Source organism: Lepisosteus platostomus, chromosome 11 (assembly GCF_059453375.1).
Source record: "Lepisosteus platostomus isolate fLepPlt1 chromosome 11, fLepPlt1.hap1, whole genome shotgun sequence".
Classification (NCBI taxonomy): Eukaryota; Metazoa; Chordata; class Actinopteri; order Semionotiformes; family Lepisosteidae; genus Lepisosteus; species Lepisosteus platostomus.
The window spans coordinates 24,267,253-24,292,476 of NC_142621.1; the positions used below are offsets into that span (position 1 = coordinate 24,267,253).

The 25,224-nt window shown below is 36.4% G+C and overlaps 1 protein-coding gene across 2 annotated transcripts in view; it reads left to right on the forward strand.

The window, feature by feature from the left end:
- adgrl2a (adhesion G protein-coupled receptor L2a) overlaps positions 1-25,224 on the forward strand; it is a 334,526-nt gene that overhangs the window by 112,914 nt on the left and 196,388 nt on the right. The window contains exon 3 of one of the 2 annotated variants that reach the window (XM_088598895.1): positions 24,873-24,954. The exons of the other annotated variant lie outside the window; for it this stretch is intronic. The gene's annotated coding sequence lies outside the window, so the exon portion shown is untranslated. The remainder of the gene's footprint in view (positions 1-24,872; positions 24,955-25,224) is intronic. 2 annotated transcript variants of the gene reach the window in all.

The window sequence follows — 25,224 nt, forward strand, 5'->3', positions numbered from 1 at the left end:
TGAAAAAAGCAAACAGATAAATCAGACAAATCAAACAGACAAATGCTGACACATGTTTTCTTTACTTCTGTCCTATATACAGTACTTCTGTATTTTATTACACAGATTTAAAATATTTTACAATAGTCTAAAAGTTTAATTAATTGTTGCCATTTCAGTCATATTAGTATTGATATAATATAAATAGTTATGAGAATGGTTATTTTATGAGAAAAGTATTGGTGCTAAAATGTTTTATTGTCACAGTATGTCTGAATTGTTATTTATTGAATAAGACATAAATAAAGTCCTCCACTGATTTTGATAATGATGCGCAAACACTACACTAAGATAGAGTCAATAGCAATAATATGTGGTCCATAGTCAAATTACAAGTATCAGGTGTTGGTAATATATAATTTGGCTTATTAGGGTAGTTTATGGTACAACAAGTGATTTTTATGTCTAAATTGACAGGAAGATACTCTTGCTACTGTAAATATTTACTCAAGGAAAGAGACAGCAGTTAATTAGCTGTTCAAACAGCCACTTGGTAGATACTGAGGGACAGAGGAGGAGGAGATGAGGGCGTGTATGAGAAAGAATCTTGACGGACATTTTTAAAATGTTATTTATGTCTGTCCCAGCTTTAAGCAATTGTGGTTTAACCACACAAGGAAAAGAGAAAGCAGTCAAGCAAAGGGCCTTAGTTCCCCCTTTCAGCAGTGACAACTCTGTGTTTGTTTGTTTTTTTAGCTGGCACCACTGTGACTGATTCTAATCAGGTGCATGTAGTCAGGTTACAGAGGTCCCCATGCATCATAAAGCTGAGAGGATTGCTCATTGGTGTCTGATAGGAAAGTTACGATTATCATGTAGCTGCTTAACACATATTATTAAACATGTTAACCTCTTGTATGTAGTTTGAAAAATTGCATTGCTGATCAATTGCTGGTTATTTACAATTTAAATATAACAAATATAATAAATTACTATAGCTAGGTCCAAACATGTAGAAGGTATCACAGTGGCATAGAGCAGAAATGGCAAAACACTTCATACAGTAGATATTGGATAGTTGCTAATGAGCAAATATATAAGCAGCATGTACCAAACAATATATATATATAATCTCTATATATAATAGAGAAAATAGCAGTTCAAATACAAGTAGTGCAAGAACCACAAGATCAGTCATGGGCTGTTTTAAGTACAACATTTTGGTATGGAATGCAGTGATGACTGAAAAGCAACAGATGGATGAACAAGAGATAACTTTGGTGACTTGCTCAGCAGACTCCTGTTAATTGAAACCTGTTCTTTGTTTTCTCAGTGTTTTTACAAACTGTTCTAGTGGATTTCAAAGGGGGGGTAATATATATTGGCAGAATAGAATTTTTATATACAACAATAGGACAGTGAGCTTTATTATGTAAAAGGATCACAGGCAAGAAGAAAATAATGTTTTCACAAAATATTTTTGTGAGACATCCACATCCTCTTATCTTATGTCTATTAAGTATGCAACATGGATGGGTTTGAAACATTTCTTTGGTGTTGTATGAGCATGTAATTTGAATTTTAATTAATTCAAAGAAAATTATTTAACTGGGGCATCCATCTGAAACTGCTGAATCTGTAATGAAATATCAATTTCTCCATTCTCAATATGTAATGAAGGACTGAATTATTTAACCAATTCACCACTTGTTAGTGTTAAGACCTTTAAATACATTATAAACCTTTTAACATATCATAATTTTCCTTCCATAAACACAAATCTGTCTTTTATTGTGAAATCATCATGATCTCTTTTTTCCCCAATTTTGAATTTCTTTCTTTTATAGGTCTAGAACAGCCTAGGTTGAGTAACCCAATAGTGTACCATCTTGATTTCATCACGCTGATTACATTCTTTGTCTGAAAAAATATATTTATTAAACAAAAAGTAATGAAAATTGTGACTATTTCCCAAAAGTGCCTTTTAGAATACATATATAGATATTCTTAGATTGTTTAAATGAACATGTGATGTTTTGTAACCCAAAAACGTAATATAAAATAGGTTGTTGACATTTTATACAATAGAAATTAAAAATTGATTGGTTAATATGAATCATCTGCTTTAGATGGAAGTGCATTCTATCTTTTGGGAGAAAAAAACAAGCCAATCTCTCAGTGCATCGGTGTTCCATCCAAATAAGGTTAACAAAGTCATTCACAGATTCAAAGTGAGCTTTCTTTAAAAAGTAGTATCTATCTTAAAACAAAATAGCATGGGACAAAGCAAAGTAAACAGTTGAACAGCTGTGTTTAATGATGTATTTAGAGCAGATCATTTTTTCAAGCAAGAATTTTCTGCTTAAGGAAAGCTTTGAAATCTGTTGCTTAACTGTAAAATGTTGATAATCCTTGTCTGTCAACCTAAAATAATGCTGAAGATGTGGGTAACACTGAATCGTATGCTTCATGTAGCAGACATGTGTCTGGCATTTGTTTGTCTCTATCTATAATAGGTCTTAGTAAATTATTATGACTTACATACACTTACAAGGTACTCAAGTCATTACCAATCCTTGACTTCACTGTAATGTGGACAGGAAAACAGACACATCACGGGTTACCTTTTTCATATTTTCTTCTACCACTGCACACTTCATTCATATCAGTGCTAAGAAGGTTGACTTTGGTCAGCAGAGTTATTACTTGCCTAACACAGCAACTGCCAAAAGGCTTCTTATCAATTCTTATTAAGGATTATTCTTATTCTTATTGTAATTCAGTTTCTTCTAAGACTCTCTTTTCCTGTCACTTTTACCAGTTTATATTAATATATCAGTTACAGCAACTGTGGCATGTCTTTGCACACCCTGCATAAGAGGCTGTGCTGCTGGGTTAAATAAATTAGCATACCACTTGCTTGTTATTATGTGATATTATTTCAGATGCCAGTGTGCTGGGGCTGCATTTTATTCTAAACTGTGTTGTTTGCTTTGTAGACTTCTGTAAATTGTTTTTTTTTTAATTACACTCCCAAGTTTCTGCCATGGAGAGCACTCTTTCTACTTTCCCCACTGTTTTCCCATAGTTCATTTGCATTTGCAATTTTTTTAAGAAAGCAGATTATTTTGCCACTCTTTCCATGGTTTTATACTTAGTTTGAATTTTAAGCTAGATCTGTGGTGCCCCCACTTCACCAGTATTACTCTATCAGGCTCTCTGCCATTGGCTTTTTTTCTGCACAAATACACCTTCGCTACATACTACAGTGTCATTTTGATTGAATCAGTGACCTCTATATTTGGGACTGATGTTATGATAACTTACATTGCCCCTAGGTAAGTTAAGCAATATTTAAAGCACCATTTAATTGGTTTGTCCCATCTTAAGTAGCAGGTACCACCCCACTAGGGACATTTAGATTACTACTAGTGTAACAGTAAGCAATTTATGCAGACAGCTACTGTGTCCAGCTGGGCAACAGCAGTAGCACAGCTGAGAAAGAAAACCTGTAATATTTCAATTGAAGTGCTTCCATGGCAGTGATGACAATAGGGAAGTGTCTCACGTTTAAACTTTTAGTGAGGTGTGCTGCATTTCTGCAAGTGGGAGAGGAGATTTGTAACCCATTGATAATGGCCATTGCTTTTCTTAGGGATGTGCAGCTGTCCTAGAGGGCAGCAGTCTCACAGATATTTTGTGTCTCCTTGAATTGGTAGTACCTAATGATAATGTAAAAGCTGGACAAATATGTCAATTGTTTCACTGTTTAGTATATCTGGGTCATCAAGAGCTCAGCTAGAGTAAATACCTGCATATACAGGACCTCTCCAAGACTGGAGCAGGGCATCCCACATTATTGGTGGTGGTGGAGGGGAGTTCCCATTACCTGTAATGCGCTTTGAGTGGAGTGTCCAGAACAGCGCTATATAAATGTAAGGAATTATTATTATTAATTATTAAGAGAACCAGATGTGCTGCAGGAATTGATTTGTACTTAAAAAATACAGAGCTCTATAAATTATTTTTTGAAGAGGGTCAGGCTGGAAACTCTATAATTTTTCATTCTGTTGAGAAAAATAACATAATTCTTCCAGGTTATTTTTTGTAACCTTCTTTATGCCATTGCTATACATTGAATTTCTTGTGTTCTCTGAGGTCTTGTAAAAAAAGCGTTTGTTAAGTCCAGTTACAGGATGAATTACAAGATACTTTTGTTGAAAAAATATGGCTCATGTTTAATTTAGTTTGGTACATTTCCCTTTCAAGGGACTTTTTCTTGTGGATATAGCTAATGTTTTTCCCCTTATGTCTTCTCTAAGGGGAACTGCAAAATGCCTGAAAATACAATGATCGTTTAAAATGGACTTTCTCAGGAAATTAATCGATAAATCTCAATCTTTTGTGAACCTGGACAAATTAGGTTGTAAATTTTGAGTTAGAACTGATTATTTTTTGTAAAAAGGTATGTTTTAATGTTTTTTTCTATCACTGTTAACCATAATTAATCATTGAAACCACAATAAAAATTATGATATTGTATTACTGAGGCCTTTTAGCATTTAAATAAAATCAGTTCCTAATGTTTATATTCAGCTTGATGTCGTTTGTGTTCATTATTCCATTTGCTTTATTCCTCTCATCCAACCTCCCTTTGAATTTGGTTTAGAACTCTGCAATTACACACTGTTCATACCTGCCCTCTGTTGGCCTTTAGTATTGCAAATCCAATATTTTAAATTGTTTTAATAATCATACTATTAGCAGCTGGGAATGTTGCCTATCTGTTGTCTGATGTGTTTGGCCTCATGCAAAATTTAACTAGTAGAAAGCTCTGGTATTAGCACTGTATTTACAAAAGCAGCAGTGGTTTTCTTTCTCTCATATTATGCTCTCAAAATGCCTCAGTGTCTTCAAAAATATTGATTTTCAAGTATCATATGCCTATTGATTTTTATATCTTCAGTAACCACTCTGTTGAAGATGGGCCGGCATGGTGTCATCGATCGTATCAAACATTCAAGTCTTACAGAAATACTAGATGGTTAATTGGTAGCAGAAAAGTTCCAAGACATTTTTAATCTTTGAGACTAAACACTGCTGGCAAAGGCGTCCTGCTGTATCCAGTCACCACCACATAATTTACAAACACCTACATGGAGACTGCTTCAGAGCAAAAAGATTGCTTATGTAGGTTTCACAGGGTTTTATAAATGACCCCACTTATGAGATGAAAGACGTGTTTGTACTTAACCATATTTCATTTTGTATAATTCTTCCTTTTTTGCAGCCTCATACAGTACATCAGTCCTGGAAAACTATCATTTTTTAATCCATAACCCAGTTGTGTCACTTTATATATTATAAATGTTAGACTGGATAAGATTGTTTATTCTGTGATAGAAATTTCTGAAAAGGAAGATCAAAAGTCACATGTGGAATAGGTCACGCAGTGCTATCATATCAGGTGCATTTACTATGTATATATACACAGATATGCTGCCCTAACAAAATAACAGAGAACTCAATGTTCAACAGGAGTAACTCATCCTTTTCATAGTGGTCTAGTGGAAATGAACCAACACATTGTATGTCTTATGTTTCCTGAGGACTGACAAGTAGTAGCAGACTAGGCATTTTTGTCAGTGTACTGTGCTATGAAAAGAAGCACTGATCCAAATGACCTACCCAGAGATATTATTATTGGCCCACATGCCTATTGCTTATTGCCGAAGGCAACAGAACACTTGGCTAATGTGTTGATTCAGAAAATCAGTAATATCAAACACTACTGAACCAAAGAGGCTGATGGTATAATTCCTATCTTTAGAATGAACACCATTGTATGTACCCATATTTCCAAAGACATGTGAAGGTGTCTAGTGGAATCGATATAGTGACAAACTGGAGGTGGAATAACTCATTATTGTCACGGATGTCGGAAGGGCAAGCCATGGAATGGCCAGGAGAGCAATAAAGACGTAGCGGTAAAAGGGGGCAACACAGAGGTTAGCCCAGGCTCAAGGGGTCAGACGATGTCGGGATTGAAACATATGCCCTCTGGCCACGGACGTGGGGCGACCTGGTGCTAGGCAGGTCTCAGGACATCCGTACCCTCAATGCTGAGCTAGGAGCAGAGCAGACACAGGAAGTAAACAGGCTACACAACAAACACACCGGAAAGACATGAATAATCACAGGGAACTAGAAACAGGAGAGAAGTAGAGCACTCTCTAGGTGTACAGGTCGTGACAATTATTAGGGCTATACACTAATTCTTTGGTACAGCAGTATACTGTATGTGGTTCATTATACATATTTTATTCCACTGGATCAACTACACAGATGCTGTGAACCTGTTCATCCTGATATTTGTATAGTTGTACAGTATATAGCCTTTAGTGGATAGACCTAATTCCTGTACACCATGTGTATTAACAAATAGTTTTTCTAGCTTTTTCTATTGTAACACGTGTAATTAAACTTTTTGTGGTATCAGAACTTAACAATGATAACATTGCCACTCTTGTTGGGCACTACAGATACTTAAATTCATCATCCAGGTTCAAAATTCAAAATCATCCAGGTGGATGCTGCACATTGGTGGTGGTGGAGGGGAGTCCCCATTACCTGTAAAGCGCTTTGAGTGGAGTGTCCAGAAAAGCGCTATATAAATGTAAGCAATTATTATTATTATTATTATTATTATTATTATTATTATTATTATTATTATTATTATTAAATTAAGGGATGGTCAGTGTGTATATGTAGGGGAGGATGTTTCACATAGACATAGATCTCACCCATAGAACAAAGGAGTGTTTATACTTCTCTCTTTGCAGTTATGAAGTAATGACCTGAGCCTGAGAAAACTGCTCTGCCTCTCATTTTGCCACAGTTCATTTTTAGCTAATCCAGACATGCAACACAGCAGGGGAAAACTGCTGTATCTAGTGAAACAAGAGCATGAATAATTAAAACACTGTTATTAATGAACTTCCAGACGTTATGTTAATGAAACTGATTTCAAGTCTAATTTGTCAGCTTGAATTCTGTTTCTGTGCTTCCTTTGTCTGCAACAAGAGCTTATCATAATGGACTTGATAATGGAACACAGGCATGCTGTGAGGAGGGCTGAGTGAATTGAGGAGCTATGCTTGGTTACTTGATACTCTTGCCATGAATAAACACAAGACTCTACATTTAGAATGCATCTTCATGTGTGCCCATGTCTTAGTAACTGTACATCTCTTTAACAGTGTATGCACAGTGTATGAAGCCCCCGAAAGCTCCTTTAAAAGAATATTTAAAGTGACTTGTGCATGTTTTTATCCCCATTGAACACAATGAATGAGCAAAAACCATTGCCAAAATACAGCTGTCACATACTGTTTGTGTGCTTTGGGATGACCTCACCTTTCAGCGTTTTTCAATGTTAATGTTAGTGTAATTTTGAAATCCAATTTAAATATGTGCATGTTGCCAGTTACTTTACAAACTGGATTTCAAACACATTTAAGAAACTAATTTTTGAGTTACAAACAGTAGCAACTATACAAAAAATCAGCTCCATTTTTCATGCTGCTTCATATGTTATGTATTTTTCAAATTAAAACCCTAATCTGAAAAAACATTTATGTTCAACAATTTCATTAAAGCATGATACAATTCACTGTACTAATTAGATGCCAATGGCATCTGTATGTTTTACTAAACTCTCTTCTTCCTCAGGACAAGACTTGGCTTCCACTATATACAGTAAATGACATTCCATTGATCAGCTCACAGACATTTACTAGCTTTGAGTTATGTTTGTTTCATTTGGTAGGTAGTTTCAAAGCTCTGTCATTGTGGAGAACTCAAACTCAAACCTTTTCTCATTTGGTGTATGCTGTGGCAAGTCTAGCTCTCACTGTGTCAGAATTCTGATTGTGTCACGATCATAGTCCCCCCTCCTTAAGGGTGCTCCAGCCCTTCACTTTAGACTTAATTCTGTGCACCTGATCCCTATTCCCAGCCCACCTTAAAAGCCAGGCGCTGACGCTCATCCGGGCTCTGCATCTGGTTTCCGCACCGTGCGAGTCCGGGATCTAGAAGCACCTGGTCCCGTTAAGGTTTTAACCTCTGTTCCTGTTCCTAGTCCGCCGGTTCCGACCCGGTTCGTGTTTTTAATTCCGTGTTTGGGATGGATCACCTGGCTATGGACTTACTCTTGTGTTTTTGGATACCCTCTAAGGATTACTCTCTTGGATTGTTTGCCTCGGCCACACCTCCCCCGTGCACCAGCGCACTTTGGACACGCCCCCCTGTTTTCAGCCCCGTATTCCTGCATGACGTTTTCCCAGTGATTCCCCACTTCTTTGGATTGTGTCGTCCGCATAGGGTCCGGAAAGAACTTTTCATTACAGAATGCAGAGCCAACACCTGGACCCCGCGGACGGCACCCTGGTAGCCTGGATTCCATCTTTTTTTTTTCTCCCCCTTTTTTTTTCTTAGGGCTTCGGAGCCGCCCTGAAAAGGAGGGGCGTACTGTCACGATTATAGTCCCCCCTCCTTAAGGGTGCTCCAGCCCTTCACTTTAGACTTAATTCTGTGCACCTGATCCCTATTCCCAGCCCACCTTAAAAGCCAGGCGCTGACGCTCATCCGGGCTCTGCATCTGGTTTACGCACCGTGCGAGTCCAGGACCTGGAAGCGCCTGGTCCCGTTAAGGTTTTAACCTCTGTTCCTGTTCCTAGTCCGCCGGTTCCGACCCGGTTCGTGTTTTTAATTCCGTGTTTGGGATGGATCACCTGGCTATGGACTTACTCTTGTGTTTTTGGATACCCTCTAAGGATTACTCTCTTGGATTGTTTGCCTCGGCCACACCTCCCCCGTGCACCAGCGCACTTTGGACACGCCCCCCTGTTTTCAGCCTCGTATTCCTGCATGACGTTTTCCCAGTGTTTCCCCACTTCTTTGGATTGTGTCGTCCGCATAGGGTCCGGAAAGAACTGTTCATTACAGATTGCATGCTTGTCCATATGTGCATTACTAACACTACCTTCTTTCAAAGACATCTTGTCAAGTTTATTGTATTTGACAAAACATGAATCGTCATCTTGTTAACAAGACGTGTTTAAAACTTCACATTCCATAGAGATATCTTATCAAGCTGTGTTAATGACTTGAAAACTTTGGTACTTACTATTAAACAACCCCTGGGTTATACAGCAGTTATACAATCATAAGCATACAGAAAAATACAGTTTATTATTGTTGTTCATGTATGCTGTTTCTTATTAAAGTTTCTTTCAGTTAAATAGGAAATAATGGATTCAGACTGAGAGAACCAATAACATTATTTCACAGCATTATTGAGTATTGCTAAATTCATTTCCTTTTTCATCATCAATATTTTTCCCTTCTGAAGTTGTAGTTTTATTAAATTGTATTGTGTATGCATTTCATAGTTCTTCAAACTGCAGCAGTGCAAAATTACATTATCATAAAAAGCATGGAATAAACCTATTACTTGTTCCTTTGCAGCCTACGCATGCTGACGCAGCTACCCACCTGAACTACTTATCATAAAAAGGATGCCTTTTAAATTAAAATGCCCTATTAATACCATCATACTTCTAAATTGATTATAATTACACGTTATGGAGACTTCAAGTAGCAGCCCTCTTACCCATTAGTAATTTGTATGTTCATAATATTACTGTTAAGATTCGTATTTATTGTTTTATTTACATCTCTAAATGTATCTAATTAACGGGCATCAAGACTGCATTTACTATTTATCCAGACGTTAAACCATGGGAGACCATGATTTTAACTTTAAACCTCCTTGGATAAAGTTGAAGATAGCAGGAAAACACTTAATTTATTAATAATATATTCGTATTACTTGTCACATTATTGTATATTGTGGACCAGCTTTTAACCCATTATGTTTCATTTATGTAAGCATTTAAAAACTATATGACAGTGGAAATACTTCTGTTTACTCAAATGATGTATAAGAATGTATCTTTTAAAGTAAATCTACAATTGCTTTTCAGTGTTTTATTAATAATATATAAAGGTTTTTTCCAGGTTACTCTGAGGTTTGCAATAAATTTTAAATAAGCCAAATACGTCTTGTACTGGATACCACTTGGAGTTAATCATTGTAGTCTTTTCATTGAATTTCAATTGGTTTTAAGATTAATTATAAAAACAAAACTGCAGCATCATCAGATAACAGATCAGAAATGTGTATTGTGCAGCTAAGCGGATATTTTATTTTCATAATTCTGAGTTCACAACAGTTTCCTTGTGAGGAGCCTTTATTTCTATGAGTCTACAAAGGAATGGATTATTATTCAAATATGGGTTAAATCATGTTCACTTCAGTTGTGATTTGAATGTTTATTACTTTGCTGATTGTTCTAAAGTACAGAATAAAACCTCACAGTATGCTGCAAATTTGCATTGTTGTGATTTAGATGGAAACTTCTTTCTTGCAGACCACCCCTGAAGATCCTATTCTGTTTTTATTGTTATATTTGTTTTTCCTTCTCAATTTGGTTTAGTGTGTTATTTGTGATAAGAATGGCTGTGCTATTTTTTATCATATCCACATATTCTTAAAATGTCTGATTTTCCTCTATTGTTCTATGGGTAAAGATAATTTATGTTTCTAAATGAAATAGCAGCTTGTCATCCATCTCCATAACAAAATAATTTGTAACTTCCTTCTGTATTGTCATAATTATGTACATTCTGATAATCCATGTTATACATTTATTTTTTTCTTAGAAACAAATAAAACTTAGGTATCATTAATGCTAAAATATCAGAAAGTTTCACCTACAGTGGTACAGTGAACCCTAGAAACCCTTGATACAAGAAACTGAATCTTTGGTGTCTTATGTATTCATTTACTCATTCTTTCCAACTTTAGAATGAGAATTCACTACTGCAGACAAAATAATACAATGACCTTCACATATGATACAGACCTGAGACAACATAGGTAATAACATAGTTTTTTTTTTTGTAAAATAAATTAGTCATACTTTATTTAAATATTATTATTTAAATTCATTCAAATTTCATACATGCTGTTTATTCCTGCCTTTGTTTTACTTTTCTTGCTGGCTGTTTTCTATGAGGAGGTTCATGTTTAGGAGATGGAAGTGGTTTGTAGCTGAAAGATGGAAGAGGTTAAGTGAATGCGCTCAAAATATCTAATGCACCACTAGTACCTTTGGGGGTCTTCAGTTGTGTTACTGGCACAGTGTCCTGTAAGAGATGTCACGTATACTTTTGCCATTGGAACAGCTAAATGTACCTTCTTTAGCTTTCAAGTATTTTTTATTTTAAAAAAATGTATCCCTAAACACAATTAAGCAAACGTATAATATGATATTGTAGTAAGGAGTGGTTCTCTTCCATATTTAGCTTTTACAAGGTACCTGACAATTTTTGTAATATAAATTTATGTTTATTTGGCTGATCGAAAGCAACTTATGCTTGTACAGTTTATACAGCTGGGTATTCTACTGAATTATTCTGTGTGAAGTACCTTACTCAGGGGTACAATAGCAGTGTCCCATCTAGGATTTAAACTCACAACCTTCCAGTTATAGGTTCAGAGCCCTACTGCTCTTCTGTGTATGAATGTCTTCTGTGTGTTGTTGACAACATTCTACTTGTTAAAACTAAATTATATCCTTTATTAAGTCAGGATTGAAATTTCTCTCATGCAAAATAACAGCCTAGCCCAGTTATTTACACTGTATCACCACAGCAGAGAAAATACTTGTGTAGACAGTTAAGGCTTAAAGACTAATGCTTTTTTTACACTTTAAGAGAAAGAGACAAAAGTTTATTTTCCAGTCCAGATGAAAGGGTATCCTCGTCAATGTAGTTGATATGAAGTAGTTTTTGAATCTTTTTAGAAATTCATGGAATTTTGAAGTTTTTGTTGTCAGGAGAAGGTATGTTAGCATTGAAGATGTACAGTACAATACCTATAATTTAAAATCTATTTTTTGCTTATGTATACAGTGTTGGAAGAACTTGTTTTTTAAAATAATTATTGCTATAAGTTACATATTTAAATTATTTTTTTAATTAACAGAGGTTCATTGGAACTGATTATAGAAATTAAACAGTTATGATAAGATACATCAGTTATCAAAAAGTATTCACTTCTTTGGAATTTTTCAAATTTTATTGTGTTACAATTATGAAATCATAATGTGTATAATTGGGATTTGTTTTCAGTTGATTGACACAAAATATTAAATAATGTTCTAAATATAAATTGATTATGAATATAGAGCGGAGGCATATATTGGGCGGAGCGTTGGCACCGTGGCTAAGGATCTGCACCTATGGATGGAAGGTTGCTGGTTCAAATTCCATGGCCAGCAGAGGAATCCTACCCTGTGTGGCCCCTGCGCACGGCCCCTAACCTCAACTGCTCCAGGGGTGCTGGTCAATGGCTGTGTGCCTGTCTGTGTGTCTGTGTATCATGGATAGCAAGCTGGGGTATGCAAAAAGATGAATTCCTAATGCAAGGAATTGTATGTGGCTAATAAAGATATCTTATCTCTCTTTTCTCTTATATAAAACACAAAATAACTAACTGCATAGGTATTCACCCCCCTGTGTCAATATTTGGTAGAGGCAATTTTGGCAGAAATTACAGCCATGAGTCTTCTTAGATAAAGTTCAACCAGCTTTGCTAAATTGAACATTCCAATTTTTGCCCATTCTTCTTTGCAAATTAGCCCAAGCTCTCTCAAATTGGATGGGGACCATTGGTGAACAGCAATTTTCAACATCTGCCACAGATTCTTGATTGGATTGAGGACTGAGGTCTGGACTTTAACTGGACTATTACAGAATATTCATGTTTTTTGTTTTTAAGACACTCCAGAGTTTCTTTTAGCTGTTTGATTTTGGTCACTTTCCTATTGGAAGATGAATCTTCTCCCAAGTCGCATGTTTCTTGTAGACTGCATCATGTTTTCCTTCATTATTTCTCAGTACTTTACTACATCCATTTTACCTTCTGTCTTCACAAGTCATCCAGGGCCCTGATGCAGCCAAGTATCCCCATAGCATGATGCTCTCACCAACATGCTTCATGGTAGAGATGTTGTTCTCAGCATGATGTGCAGTGTTACGCTTGCACCAAATATATTGCTTAGCATTAAGGCCAAAAAAGTCAGTTCTGGTCTCATTATTCCATAGAATCTTCTTTCACTTGGTCTTAGAGTCTTCCACATGCCTTTTGGCAAATTGTAATCAAGATCTGAAGAGAGTGTTTTTCAACAAATGGCTTTCATCTTGCCGCTCTCTCGTGAAGACCAGGTTTGTGAAGCACTCTGGCAATTGTTTTCGTATGCACAGTTTCTTCCATCTCAGCCGTGAAAGATTTTAATTATTTTAGAGTTGTCATAGGGGCCTCGGTAGCCTCTCTGACTAGTGCTCTTCTTGCCAGGGTACTCAGTTTTTGAGGACACCCTGTTCTACACAGATGCGCCAGATTTTTTCTATTTCTTTATAATGGACTTTAGTGTGCTTTGAGGGATATTCAATGCCTTGGAAATTTTCTCAAACCCTTCTCCTGATTGGTGCTTTTCGATTACCCTATCATGGATTTGCTCTGCATGTTCCTGTCACGATCTCAAACCCTTTCTCTTAAGGGTGCTCCAGCCCTTTCTTGTTTGCCTCGTTCCCCACACCTGTTCCTTGTTCCAGCCCCTTTTCAGTTCCCCCTTAAAAGCCAGACGCTGACGCTAATCGGGGCTCTGCATTTTCTGCATCATGCGAGCTTGGAACCTGGATGCTCCTGGCTCGGTTATGCTTTTAGTTTCTGTTTCTTGTTCCCGTTCCCGTGCCCCCTTCCGGTTCTGACCCGGGTCCTGTTTTTAAATCGTCTGTTTCGGCTGCATCGCCTGGCTTTGGACTATTGCCCTGTTTTTTGGATTTCCGGTTCGTCTCATCATTGGATCGTTTGCCTTGGCCACACCTCCCCTGACCACCAGCACTCCATGGACACGCCCCCGTGTCTTCATTCCCGTATCCTGCATTACTTTTTTCCCAGTGTTTCCTCACTCAACCCTGGATCGTGTCGTCTGCGTAGGGCCCGGAGAGAACTCTTTCCTGACAGTTCCTTTGTCTTCATGATCCAGTTTCTTGTTGGAAGCTGTAGTAATCAACTATGGAACCCCCGAAGGGATAGGTATCAGGTATTTAACCTGTACTCCATTCAACTAATTATTTGACTTGTAAAGACAATTAGTTGCCTATTTTGGTGTGTCATAGCAAAAGGGGTAAATACTTATACCATCAGTGATTTTTTTTTACAACAATAATTTAGGAGGGTATGTAGAATTTTGTTTTCCACTTTGACTTTACAGAGTGTTTTGAATTAGTTCATTTGAAAAAATCCAAATTAAAAACATTATGCTTCCTTATCATTACACATTAAAATATGAACATAGTCAAGGGGGATGAATACTTTTGATAACCACTGTACATGGTGTGTGTACACAGATGCAGCCATTCAAAATGGGTGAGGTATTTCGCGGCATACCGCGACACGCCCACCGGGGTATCACGCGGTTCACGTGTGTCACGTGACTAACTATCCGGCGTCGCCTTGTAAAACCGCCAGGGGGAGCTTAACCTCTCATGTACAGTATTTGAGCCTTTAATTTTGAACTGTGTATTACAGCATGTTAATCATCAGTCATTAAAATGTTGGTATATTTTATGAAAGCAAGATTGCTCAGTTGGACAAAAGTACACAACCTGCCTTTATCAGAAATATTTATGCATCAAAGCCTTTACTGAAGATATTACTAATAGTATTAATAATGGATGACTTTGGACAAGCTGTATACTCAAAGTATAATTTCTTTAGCACATTTGTACAAGCACTTGGAATCTGTCCAAGCCATACTTTGTCAGGCATTTTGTTTTACTTCAATGGGCATAAAAACTTCCTTGCTTTTAACAGGGCGTTTCATAATTTCTAACTACGAAAATGATTTAAAATGCGACACCTATCATTCAACTAGAGCTTAAAATATCACAAGGATCCTCAAGAGCACAGCAAAGAGTGTATTAAAAGACACTTGTATTTATCAATGCTTTTCTTTTCTTATGGAACCACTTCAGAGGGGTGTTCCAGGAATCGGCACTTTAAAGAAAAAAATACACACCAGTATTCAATTTCTCCCTAAACATTGTAAGCTCAACAAGCATACTTTTAGAATTTGATTAAAAGGGAATATAATATGGAATCGCATATCTCAAGAATTTAATAACGGTATGATTATATCCGTGTACTGCGGCAGGGCTATGTAGGGCTGTTTCGCCTGCCTTTTCATGCGAGCTGTCTTGTAGCCTACTGGTCTAGGTGCGTGACTACCAACTGGCAGGTTGTGTGTTCGAATCCAGCTGGTGCTGGACTTTTCATTTTTATTTATTTATTTTTTAATCGCGTAACATAAACATATTACCGTATGCAAACTGTACTGTATACAGTATGTATATGTATATTTAATGTCTTAACTGTGCCCGTTTAAGTATTGAATATTCATATCTAATTTTACCACTGAAGGGAAATCTTAGTAGCTGAGCATAAACAAATAGGAGCATACTGTAACGCGTGTGAAGGCCATAAACTATATTAATTTTGGAACATAAACATACAGTATATGGCTGGTCTCGGTACTTTAAAGAAAACATACACGAAACATGGTTTCATTATGACCAGAATCGGTCTTGAGATATTTTTAACTTGATTTACAGTATTTGAGAGGTATGTCTTAACACCGATACTACAGTGCTTAAGTACTGCTCACGTATATGTTTCTAGGTTTATATTATGCATTTCATACGGTCAAATTACTTTTGAGCAACTAATAAGAAGCACGAAACGGTATGCGTTTTAGTTTCGTTTTGTGCTGGGACCCGTGGATTGATTAGAGATATCAAGTACATACAAGTCATTTTTTAAATGTTGTAGTTCGTCTTGAAAAAATGTTACGAGTACATCATCTATCAACAATTACACAGGTTCTGTTTCCATATTGCAGATTTTGGTTACGTAATATTATTTTCTAGATTTCACGTTGTGAATATGATGGGATGTCTGATGGGATGTTTCTAAAAATCCATCCTCTGTAAAACGTCTTCTCTAGTTGTCCTGCATATGTATTCGCTAATGAAGCTGTGTGTTCTGAGCCTGGATCTCTACATTTCTGTATGAACCAGCTTAGAGGGCTAAAGACAGCTTGTGTTTAAATTGAGTGTGACAATTTATGCTTCTAAAGTCATGGTCAGCATTTATTTTTGTACTGTGCTGTAAACTTGTTCTGTGCCAAGTCACATTATTTTATAGTGTTTTTATAGCGTTATCAAATACGGTGTTACTGTAGTTTACTGAGTCCCATGTCACATGGTCTGTGATTGAAACCTGTAAAACCGGTTTAATTCGTCACAGCCAGCACTCTTCAGGTGTGAGGGTCTTCTGCTCAGAATGAAACGCTAAAATGTTTGTGTATATTCTAATGGTTGTGGGGGCAGGGTGTGTGGGAACAGGTTTGGTTGAAATTGCATTGGGGATCTATGTTCTTCACACCTGAAACATTTTCTCTGAAAGCATTTTCTTCGCAGTTTAACCGATCTTGTTACAGCATGTTACAGTTTACTATTATTAACCATATTAATTTTAAGTGCTTAATGTAAAATCTTGTAAAAATATATTTTCATTGTTCAAATATACATTAAGTCTGACTATCATATAATAAGTTAAATACAAAACTAAAGAAAATAGGAAATAGGGTTAAATATAATTCAAAATATTTTGCTGACAATGTTAACTGTTTATGAATAATAAAATGTATTAACTAAGGAGTAGGATGGCACAGTTGTTAGTATGTTTTTTGTTTTGTTTCTTTTTCATAAATACAACAGTAGTACCTGATGTCTCAGTGGCTTTCAAAATTAAATTATGCATGCAAACCTGTGAACTAGAAAGATAACTAAGATCCATGAAATATATGGTGCTGAAATATGTGTGACTCAGTGGTGGCCTGACACGGTGAGGTGCCCTGGCAGCTGTATGATGCAGTGGTGGCCTGGCACGGTGAGGTGCGCTGGCAGCTGTGTGGTTTGACGCAGCTGGTGGCATGGCACGGTGAGGTGCGCTGGCATCTGTGTGATGCAGTGGTGGCCTGGCACGGTGAGGTGCGCTGGCAGCTGTGTGGTTTGACGCAGCTGGTGGCATGGCACGGTGAGGTGCGCTGGCATCTGTGTGATGCAGTGGTGGCCTGGCACGGTGAGGTGCGCTGGCAGCTGGGTGATGCAGTGGTGGCCTGGCACGGTGAGGTGCGCTGGCAGCTGTGTGGTGTGACGCAGTGGTGGAAATGTTCACCATGTTTCACCATGCTGAAAATGTTTGTACCAGACTTTTTTGAGGCCTGTTTAATTGTGTCTGAAGTCTGATGTTGTAAATTTTATTGTTAAAAAGATCCATGAAAATGTCACTACTAAAGTTAGCTGGTACTGTTGGTATTGTAAGTGGCAAGTTGAGCTCATATTTTAGATTTTGTGTAGTTGCTAGCGTTGAACTGTGTGTTGGATGCACATGAATATATTCATTATATGCCAGCGCACCTCACCGTGCCAGGCCACCACTGCGTCACAACACACAGCTGCCAGTGCACCTCTACATACCCGACCACCACTGCATCACACAGCTGCCAGCGCACCTCACCGTGCCAGGCCACCACTGCGTCACATAGCTGCAAGCGCACCTCACCGTGCCAGGCCACCACTGCATCATACAGCTGCCAGGGCACCTCACCGTGTCAGGCCACCACTGAGTCAGAGATTAAATAAAACCTCACTCGCACCAAACAAATTTATATTTCTAAATATCACAACATGATCGAATTTAAGTCATTTTAATAACAATTAATAGTCACCTAGGCGTTACAATATAAACATTTATATTGATTTAAATAACGTTTTGATTTAAATCGCAAATGCGGGTTTAAATATATGTGTTTTTTGATTCACAATCAGACAAATGCAACATAAATTGATATCTTTGTCTTCTAAGTATCTTAATAAACTTTCAGCATAGCTTTCTCCCCGTTTAGATTTATTTTTGGATCAAACGTGCAAAGATTAGATTGTAATCGTTTTTATTTTTTAAATACATTTTAGAAAAGTGTAATCTATACTAAAAAGCTGTACACCACCTGCTATAAAGATACATATTGTAATACTTTCGGGTTCGGATAGGACAGACAGAAGAACTCAGACTTGCGGAGTTAAAGCAAGTTAAAGCCTTGATTTTATATATCACCTTTAAAAGTGGCATCTCAAAGCAAAGTAAATACCCAACACTGATTGTACCCATCTGTCATGCTAATAAAGCAGCTTGAATTGAATTGAGAGAGGGGGCGGGGTATATTTGCTTTGTGTATAAAGTACATTGTGAATGTTTTCACAGCCTTCACGTTGTCGTTTTTATGCCATTTTTTGACCACGCACGAATATTCCTATGTCCGTATCTTCGCAAGGGAATCAGTGTGAATTTTAATACTAATTAAATGACCGCGGGCACTTTCCACCCCCTCTACATTCTCAGAGTAGAACAGACTAACCTTCTAATGAAAGACGGTCCACCCCCCACGGACAGGAAAAGTGCCCACAGGCACTTAAACTTAATATGGTCAGTAACAGTAAACAGTAACATGGTCAGAAGGAGCACGTACAAACGTTTTCGAAATAACCACATGTAAGACTCTGATGCTTAAAATGTTTAGGGAGAAAGTGGAATACTGGTGTGTATTTTTTCTTTAAACTACCAATACCAGCCATATACAGTCTGTAACATAGGGATTTCTATATGTCTTCATTTAGTGGTTACATTAGTGACAAAGGCTAAACTTTTAGCTTCAGTAACGTGTACATATCTCCCCTTTTTATAAAACGACTTGGTTGAAAACTGTTCCAGAGCCACTGTTGTTTCATCAGTGAAAAGTACATCATGAAATGCCTCTCCCTGTTCAATCCACTGGAAAAAAGAAAAGGAGCATAAAGCTTCTGATGGTCATAAACGATATTCATTTAGGAGCAGCATCAGAGGTATGTTTTTAACTGCACTGCATTGGAGAGAATACCATAGTGTGTTTTTTTTTTTACTCCCTGGCGGAAACTGGCTTCCAGAAGAATCAGTATGGCTCAGAGATTAAATAAAACTTCACAGACATTAACGAAGAGCATAACGCGTGTACTGTATACACTGCAAGTACAACCCCCCTCTCTGCAGGAGTGCTGGCTGTGACGAATTGAACCGGTTTCACTGGTATTTTCAAAGTAGGAGGCGAGATTTCCAGCGAAAGACACCTCCCCCCCCTCAAAAACCCAGTAAATACAGTACTTACTAGTTAAAGGCTAGGCTCCCGACTACGGCGAAAGGAACCCTTCTTTCATTAGAAGACAATGAACATATTTTAGCCCTGAATTAATTAATAGCAAACATGGTTTACATAAAAGACATTTTTCCAAGAAAGTTTAGCCTTTGTCACTAATGAAACCACTAAATAAAGACATAAATATAAAAATCTTAAGATTTTTAAAATAAATGACTTTGCTAAAATTCATTTGAAAATAAAAACAATTACAACCGCCAGGGGAGAGAGAGAACAGGGGAGGGATGTTGGTTTTGCATAAGGGGCGGGGCTATGGAAATTAGGTCTGTTTGGGAATGTGTAGTTACATGTTCTGGCTGTTTGTGAATTATCGTTGTTGAATATGGAGTGTTGAGGTATTGATTTTGTGTAATGCTTTATGTTGAAAATTGAGGTGGATTTTGTTTATGATAAACAGGATAAACTGGGATGGGAGGAAGGTTTGGTTTTGCATAAGGGGCGGGATTATGATAATTGGAGGACTTTGCGAGAGGAAAATGGTTTGATTATTTGATTTTGTATTGTGGTTGTTATCTATGTTTTTGGTTGGTATTATGTTTATATGGTTGTTTTTGTTGGTTGGTTGTTATTATGGTTATTAATAATACGATCTATAGTTGAAATCTGAGCCTAAATAAAAAGAAAAAGCAAGTGATTAGGTTTATGAGCAATCTAATTACTTATTCGTTTAAAACGCTATATAAAATAAAGTTTATTATTAATTTGCTGGACAGAGCGGTGAACATTATTATGCATAAGACAAAGATAAGGATCCTGATCAGTTTAGAAATCTGTGTACGCTGTAAGGTTTTTACTTCTTAAACTTTTAAAATACACGTTTTGAATAGAAAGAAATCCTCTTCCTGGTACAGTATGTATAGCAAACCAGCACGTCTTTTTTCTCCAATCAGAGGGGTGTCAGATGGTGTCAGCCAATCACCATTCTGAAGCCCTACCATAATCTCTGGTATGGGGAGACCCCAGAATTCTGTCCCATAGTTTAGACAGATGATAGATACTTTTATTGATCCCATGAGGGAAATAAAGTAAATCATTTTCATTTTAGGAAATTATTAAATGCTCGGTTAAAAGCAAAGGAGATCTGTTATAGTGGACATAAAAACAAGAGTTTGCTGTGGCGTTATTGGAAACACAAATTTAACAAAAAAGCGCTGGCATTATATCCTAGAAGACACAGACCGGGAGAATGCCCGCAGCGTAAAAGAAAATGCCTGATGAACTAGGGATTGGACAGTTTCCAAGTGCTTGTACAATCGATGGAAATGTTCAAATAAATGTGCAAAAGAAATAAACGAAATAATCATTTATTTTTTTATCATATTGGGTAGCTAATGTCCTCTCTTTGCTAGTTAGTGGCTGTGTTTCTGCGTTGGGTAGCAACGGGTGACTGTTCTCAGGCGGAAGATGTAAACAGCTTAATGTTCGTGTTAAATAATTTTTTTTTATTAAAATTCATTCTATACAGCAATCGCATATTTGGGTACCGTTTCATAAAACTTTCATGCTTAAAATGTTTAGGGAGAAATGGAAGACTGGTGTGTATTTTTTCTTTAAACTACCAAGACCAGCCATACACAGTACAGTTTACATACATACAGTAATGTTTATGTTCCTAAATTAATATCGTTTATGACCTTCAGATGCGTTATGCTCCTCTTCTTTTTATGCTCAGCTACTAAAATTTCCCTTTAGTGGTAAAATCCATATAAATATTCAAAACTAAGCGGATTAAAATGTGCACAGTAAAGACATTAAATGATTAAATCTTTGCACTACCAACCAATGCACCACGAGTGCCCCTGTCGGTCATTTTGGCCAGCCAATCACTTGCCCTGCGGTGCCCTCCGGTGCCCCGCGGTGGCTTGTGGGTAGGTTACTGTACCGCGGGTTTTTACCACGCATTTTGAATGGCTGCATCTGTAGATGCTCTGTAAAGTAACACATAAACTTTTAAAGTGATTTCCCCCTGTTCGTTAGTACAATAGGTAGAAAGAGTAGCCACTGCAAAACACCGTAGACTATAGTATGTAGCCACAACAGGTCAGATATTATTTTATACTTATATTTTCATAAAATAAAAAAGCAAATAAACCTATCAGACAAAAAGTGATGAAAAAAATAAAATCTATTAAAATATTCTAAACACAAAAAACTTCATAATGTTGATCAAGTTTATTATTGCATTAATTAAAAATCTAGTTAGATTGATACATCCAGAATCCATTAATAGATCACTATTTGATTGTTTACAAAAGACAGGACTGTTACTTTATGCTTTTTTCACATTTTTTCTAAAGCAGTAGATGCCTGTATTAACTTCTGAACTATAGGGCTCACCAAAAAGTATATGAAATTAAAAGAATAATACAAAATGATGTGGTGAGCAAAAGGGTAACTGCATGCAAAATCTGTGGAAAGTTCAACTATATCTATTTTTCACCTCATCTTCAACTTATTTAATTACTATTCTTTTTTGTTTAGAACTCCCAGCTCCTTATCTTACTTGGATTTTGCAATGATTTTTGGACGTGCTTTTAATATTATTTTTAAAAGCACCAAAAAGTTTATCTTAAAGTTAACTGGAAGAAAATATATATCAATATTGACAAAAAATTAGGAATGATTTGCCTTCCAAAGACAAGTTCCTTAGGAAATATATTCTTGTTATTTGCCTTAATCTAGGAGACCCCTAGTTATAATCAGTAGCAGTACCCTATGCTATTTGTACAGCCTGATTGACTGCTTTTTGGGTGTCACAATGTCACAATCGTCAACAGCTGCCTTCATTAGTCATCTGTTTCTTCTGACATCCCGCAGATAAATCATCTGTGAGGGCACTTGTCATTCCTTGCATTTTTTAAATAAATTGAGATCACCCAACCATCACTGAACTATCAAGACTCCTCTCTCACAAACTGACATTTGATGTACGTTGGATATTTTTATAAGTGTTTCAGGTTATTGCCACACTTTGTCTGTTCCTCAGTGCAAGTTCAAGTGAGAAATGTTTCATTTCTAGGATGTTAGAATAGATATATATTTTCTATTTTCACACTCTTTTAAAAGATTCAGTTATCAGAAACTAGGGTTTAATTGATGGCTTGTAAATGATAGTATTTAAAAGAAGTGTAATACTCAAAGATAAGGGTTAGTGACTGTGTATCAGTGAAGAATAAATTCCCTACTCCTACTAATTCCAAAACAATAGGCCTCACTTAATGTAGATTTATCTCAAAATAAACATTGAGACCAAATATGTTTAGATGGAACACATTTGTTTTATTTAAATTCCTTAAATGAAAGTATGGACTAACTCCAAAAGGAGGAAATCTTTAAGAATACCATTTCATGTACTTTGATTTCCTTGGATGTAATACTTCTGAAAGGCTCTTCTGCTGCTTTGCCTATCAGCAGGCTTTTACACTGCAAAAAGAAAAAAAGGAGGTCATTGCTGTACATTTAAATGGTAAAGCAAAATTAAATGAGGGAGTCACATAAAGAATATGTTAAGGGACAGGAAAATTAAATGCATTTCATTTGAAAGCATTCCCACATGCATATTTTATCTTTAATTTTCCTACAGAGAATCGAATGACATTAAATCATATTTCTCTTAAAGAGCTCTGACTTAGGACTATCATAGCACAGAAAAAGAAGATTAATCTCAATAGCCATTATACCTTGTGTATAAATCACAATAGGTCAGTATACCGAAACCAGAGCATATTTTCATATATTGGGTTTTACTAGATGTTAATGTTTATGTCTCAACTACCAGACCTCATCTTTAAGAGGACTAATGGGTTTTATGCATGCAGAAGGTAACATACAATAAACGAAAATGACTCGCCAGTGCTGATACCTCCACATTCTAACTAATGTGCTGTCATAGATACTGATGGAAAAGAAGCTTTTAAAACTTCAGAGTTTAATGCCTGCATTAAATTAATAATGTATTGCACTTTTGTAATGCAGAATGCCACCTAATCGCAATTCTATTGTTTAAGCTACTATGTGAATACTGTTCTGTTTTTCTAGAACAAACACTTTATTTGCAAACATTTGATAGAATATAACAGGAAATTAGTGTTTACAATTTTATGTGATCTTAATTTATTGATTTTCATTTTATTTGTTTAAATAAAGCCAATTCCTTGATTAAACCTTTTCCACAAAGAATACCATAAATGTTAAGTAATTTCTTTGATATATTTTTTCAAATCATTTGTTGAATGCTTATTATTCTATGGACACAAATAATATAGACATTTCTAAAAATTAATAGATGCAATTCAAGTATTATTTACAAAGTAAATACTGAAAAACAAGAACTTTGTCCAAAGAGTTGGCAGTCATAAATTATAAATTGAATTTTCTTGGTTAGTAGTGAATAGACCTCTGGAGCAATTCAAAGTCATATACGCTGATTCATTTCTAATTGGGACTAAAATGAAAGTATAAATGTTTATGTGTTTAGGTTGATCACACATTTTCCTTAAACATTTGTTTATGGTTAAAGGGTTAAACCCCTCAAATTAAAATAAAATTTTCTACTCTGTGGTATTTTATTAAGCAAAATATTGACTGTTGATGTTACAGAGAGCAGAGAACTGTGCTATTCTAACCTGTAGTTTTATTGTTGCTTATTGTTTAAATGGAAAATATTTCCTCTGAATCTACTCTATTTGAAGCCTCTATGTGATTTTAGTTAGAAGAATGCAGAATATTAAAAGACTGTACAGTTCTGTAAGCTTCTACAAAATACAGTGATCCCTTAAACAAACAACAGTATCATAGCAGAGATTTTAATGGGAAGAAAAGCAATCCTGAAAAATCCATGTATTTTGTTTTAAAATAGATATTGGCCCATACTGTATTACCAATGGCAGTGCTCAATGTCAGGGGTGGGGGCAGGGTTAGAACAGCCTGGTCTGTTACCAACAGATTTTGATGTTAACACATCTAAATTCTTGTGAGTTTTTTATTCTTTTTCTAGCTTTATTATTTTCTTCTTATTTCTGTTCTTATATTTCCATTCTTATTTTTTCACAGAAGGCACAAATTACCTTTAGCAGTCAAAATACCTCTTTTCACTGCTCTTGCTGTTGTCATCATTGTTCTTGTCATTGTTGTTAAAATGCCCTTATAAAATGATTATTTAGGATGCAATTAAAGTAATATCTTTGTAACTCCATGGGTGTTTAGAAATCTGTGCAAAGGGGACTGGACTCACATTCCAGCCCCTTGTGCACGCCCTCCATACAATTACATACCATTTCAACTGCATTTTGCTAATGTAGCTCCTAAGGCGATGCCATGGCATGACTGCAATTACTGCACACGTGAGAGAAGACCACCTCCCACAAAACAGACTGTGCTGATTTTTTCCAGTAATCCTTCTGAGCCCAGGTGGGAACACATGAGGCCCACTAATGGACTGAGTTTACCAGAATTCCTCACCATGGTCGATTGTGTAAGTTTTTCTTGTATATTATTGTACATTAGTGCTTTAGGATGGTGCGTTGCGTCTTTGATTGGTATCTTTCGGAATCTTTATGATTACGAACATGATTTGGGCTAAATTTAGCAAGTTCTTGCTATAATAATTAAATACCCTAAAGGGAAGCCATGTTTTAGTGTATACTGTATGAAGGAAAATATTTTAATAATTACCAATTATTCTGGTGATTTATACAGTTTTGAAAGCAGTCTGCACCATCTTTGCTAAAGGGTGTAAAACAAG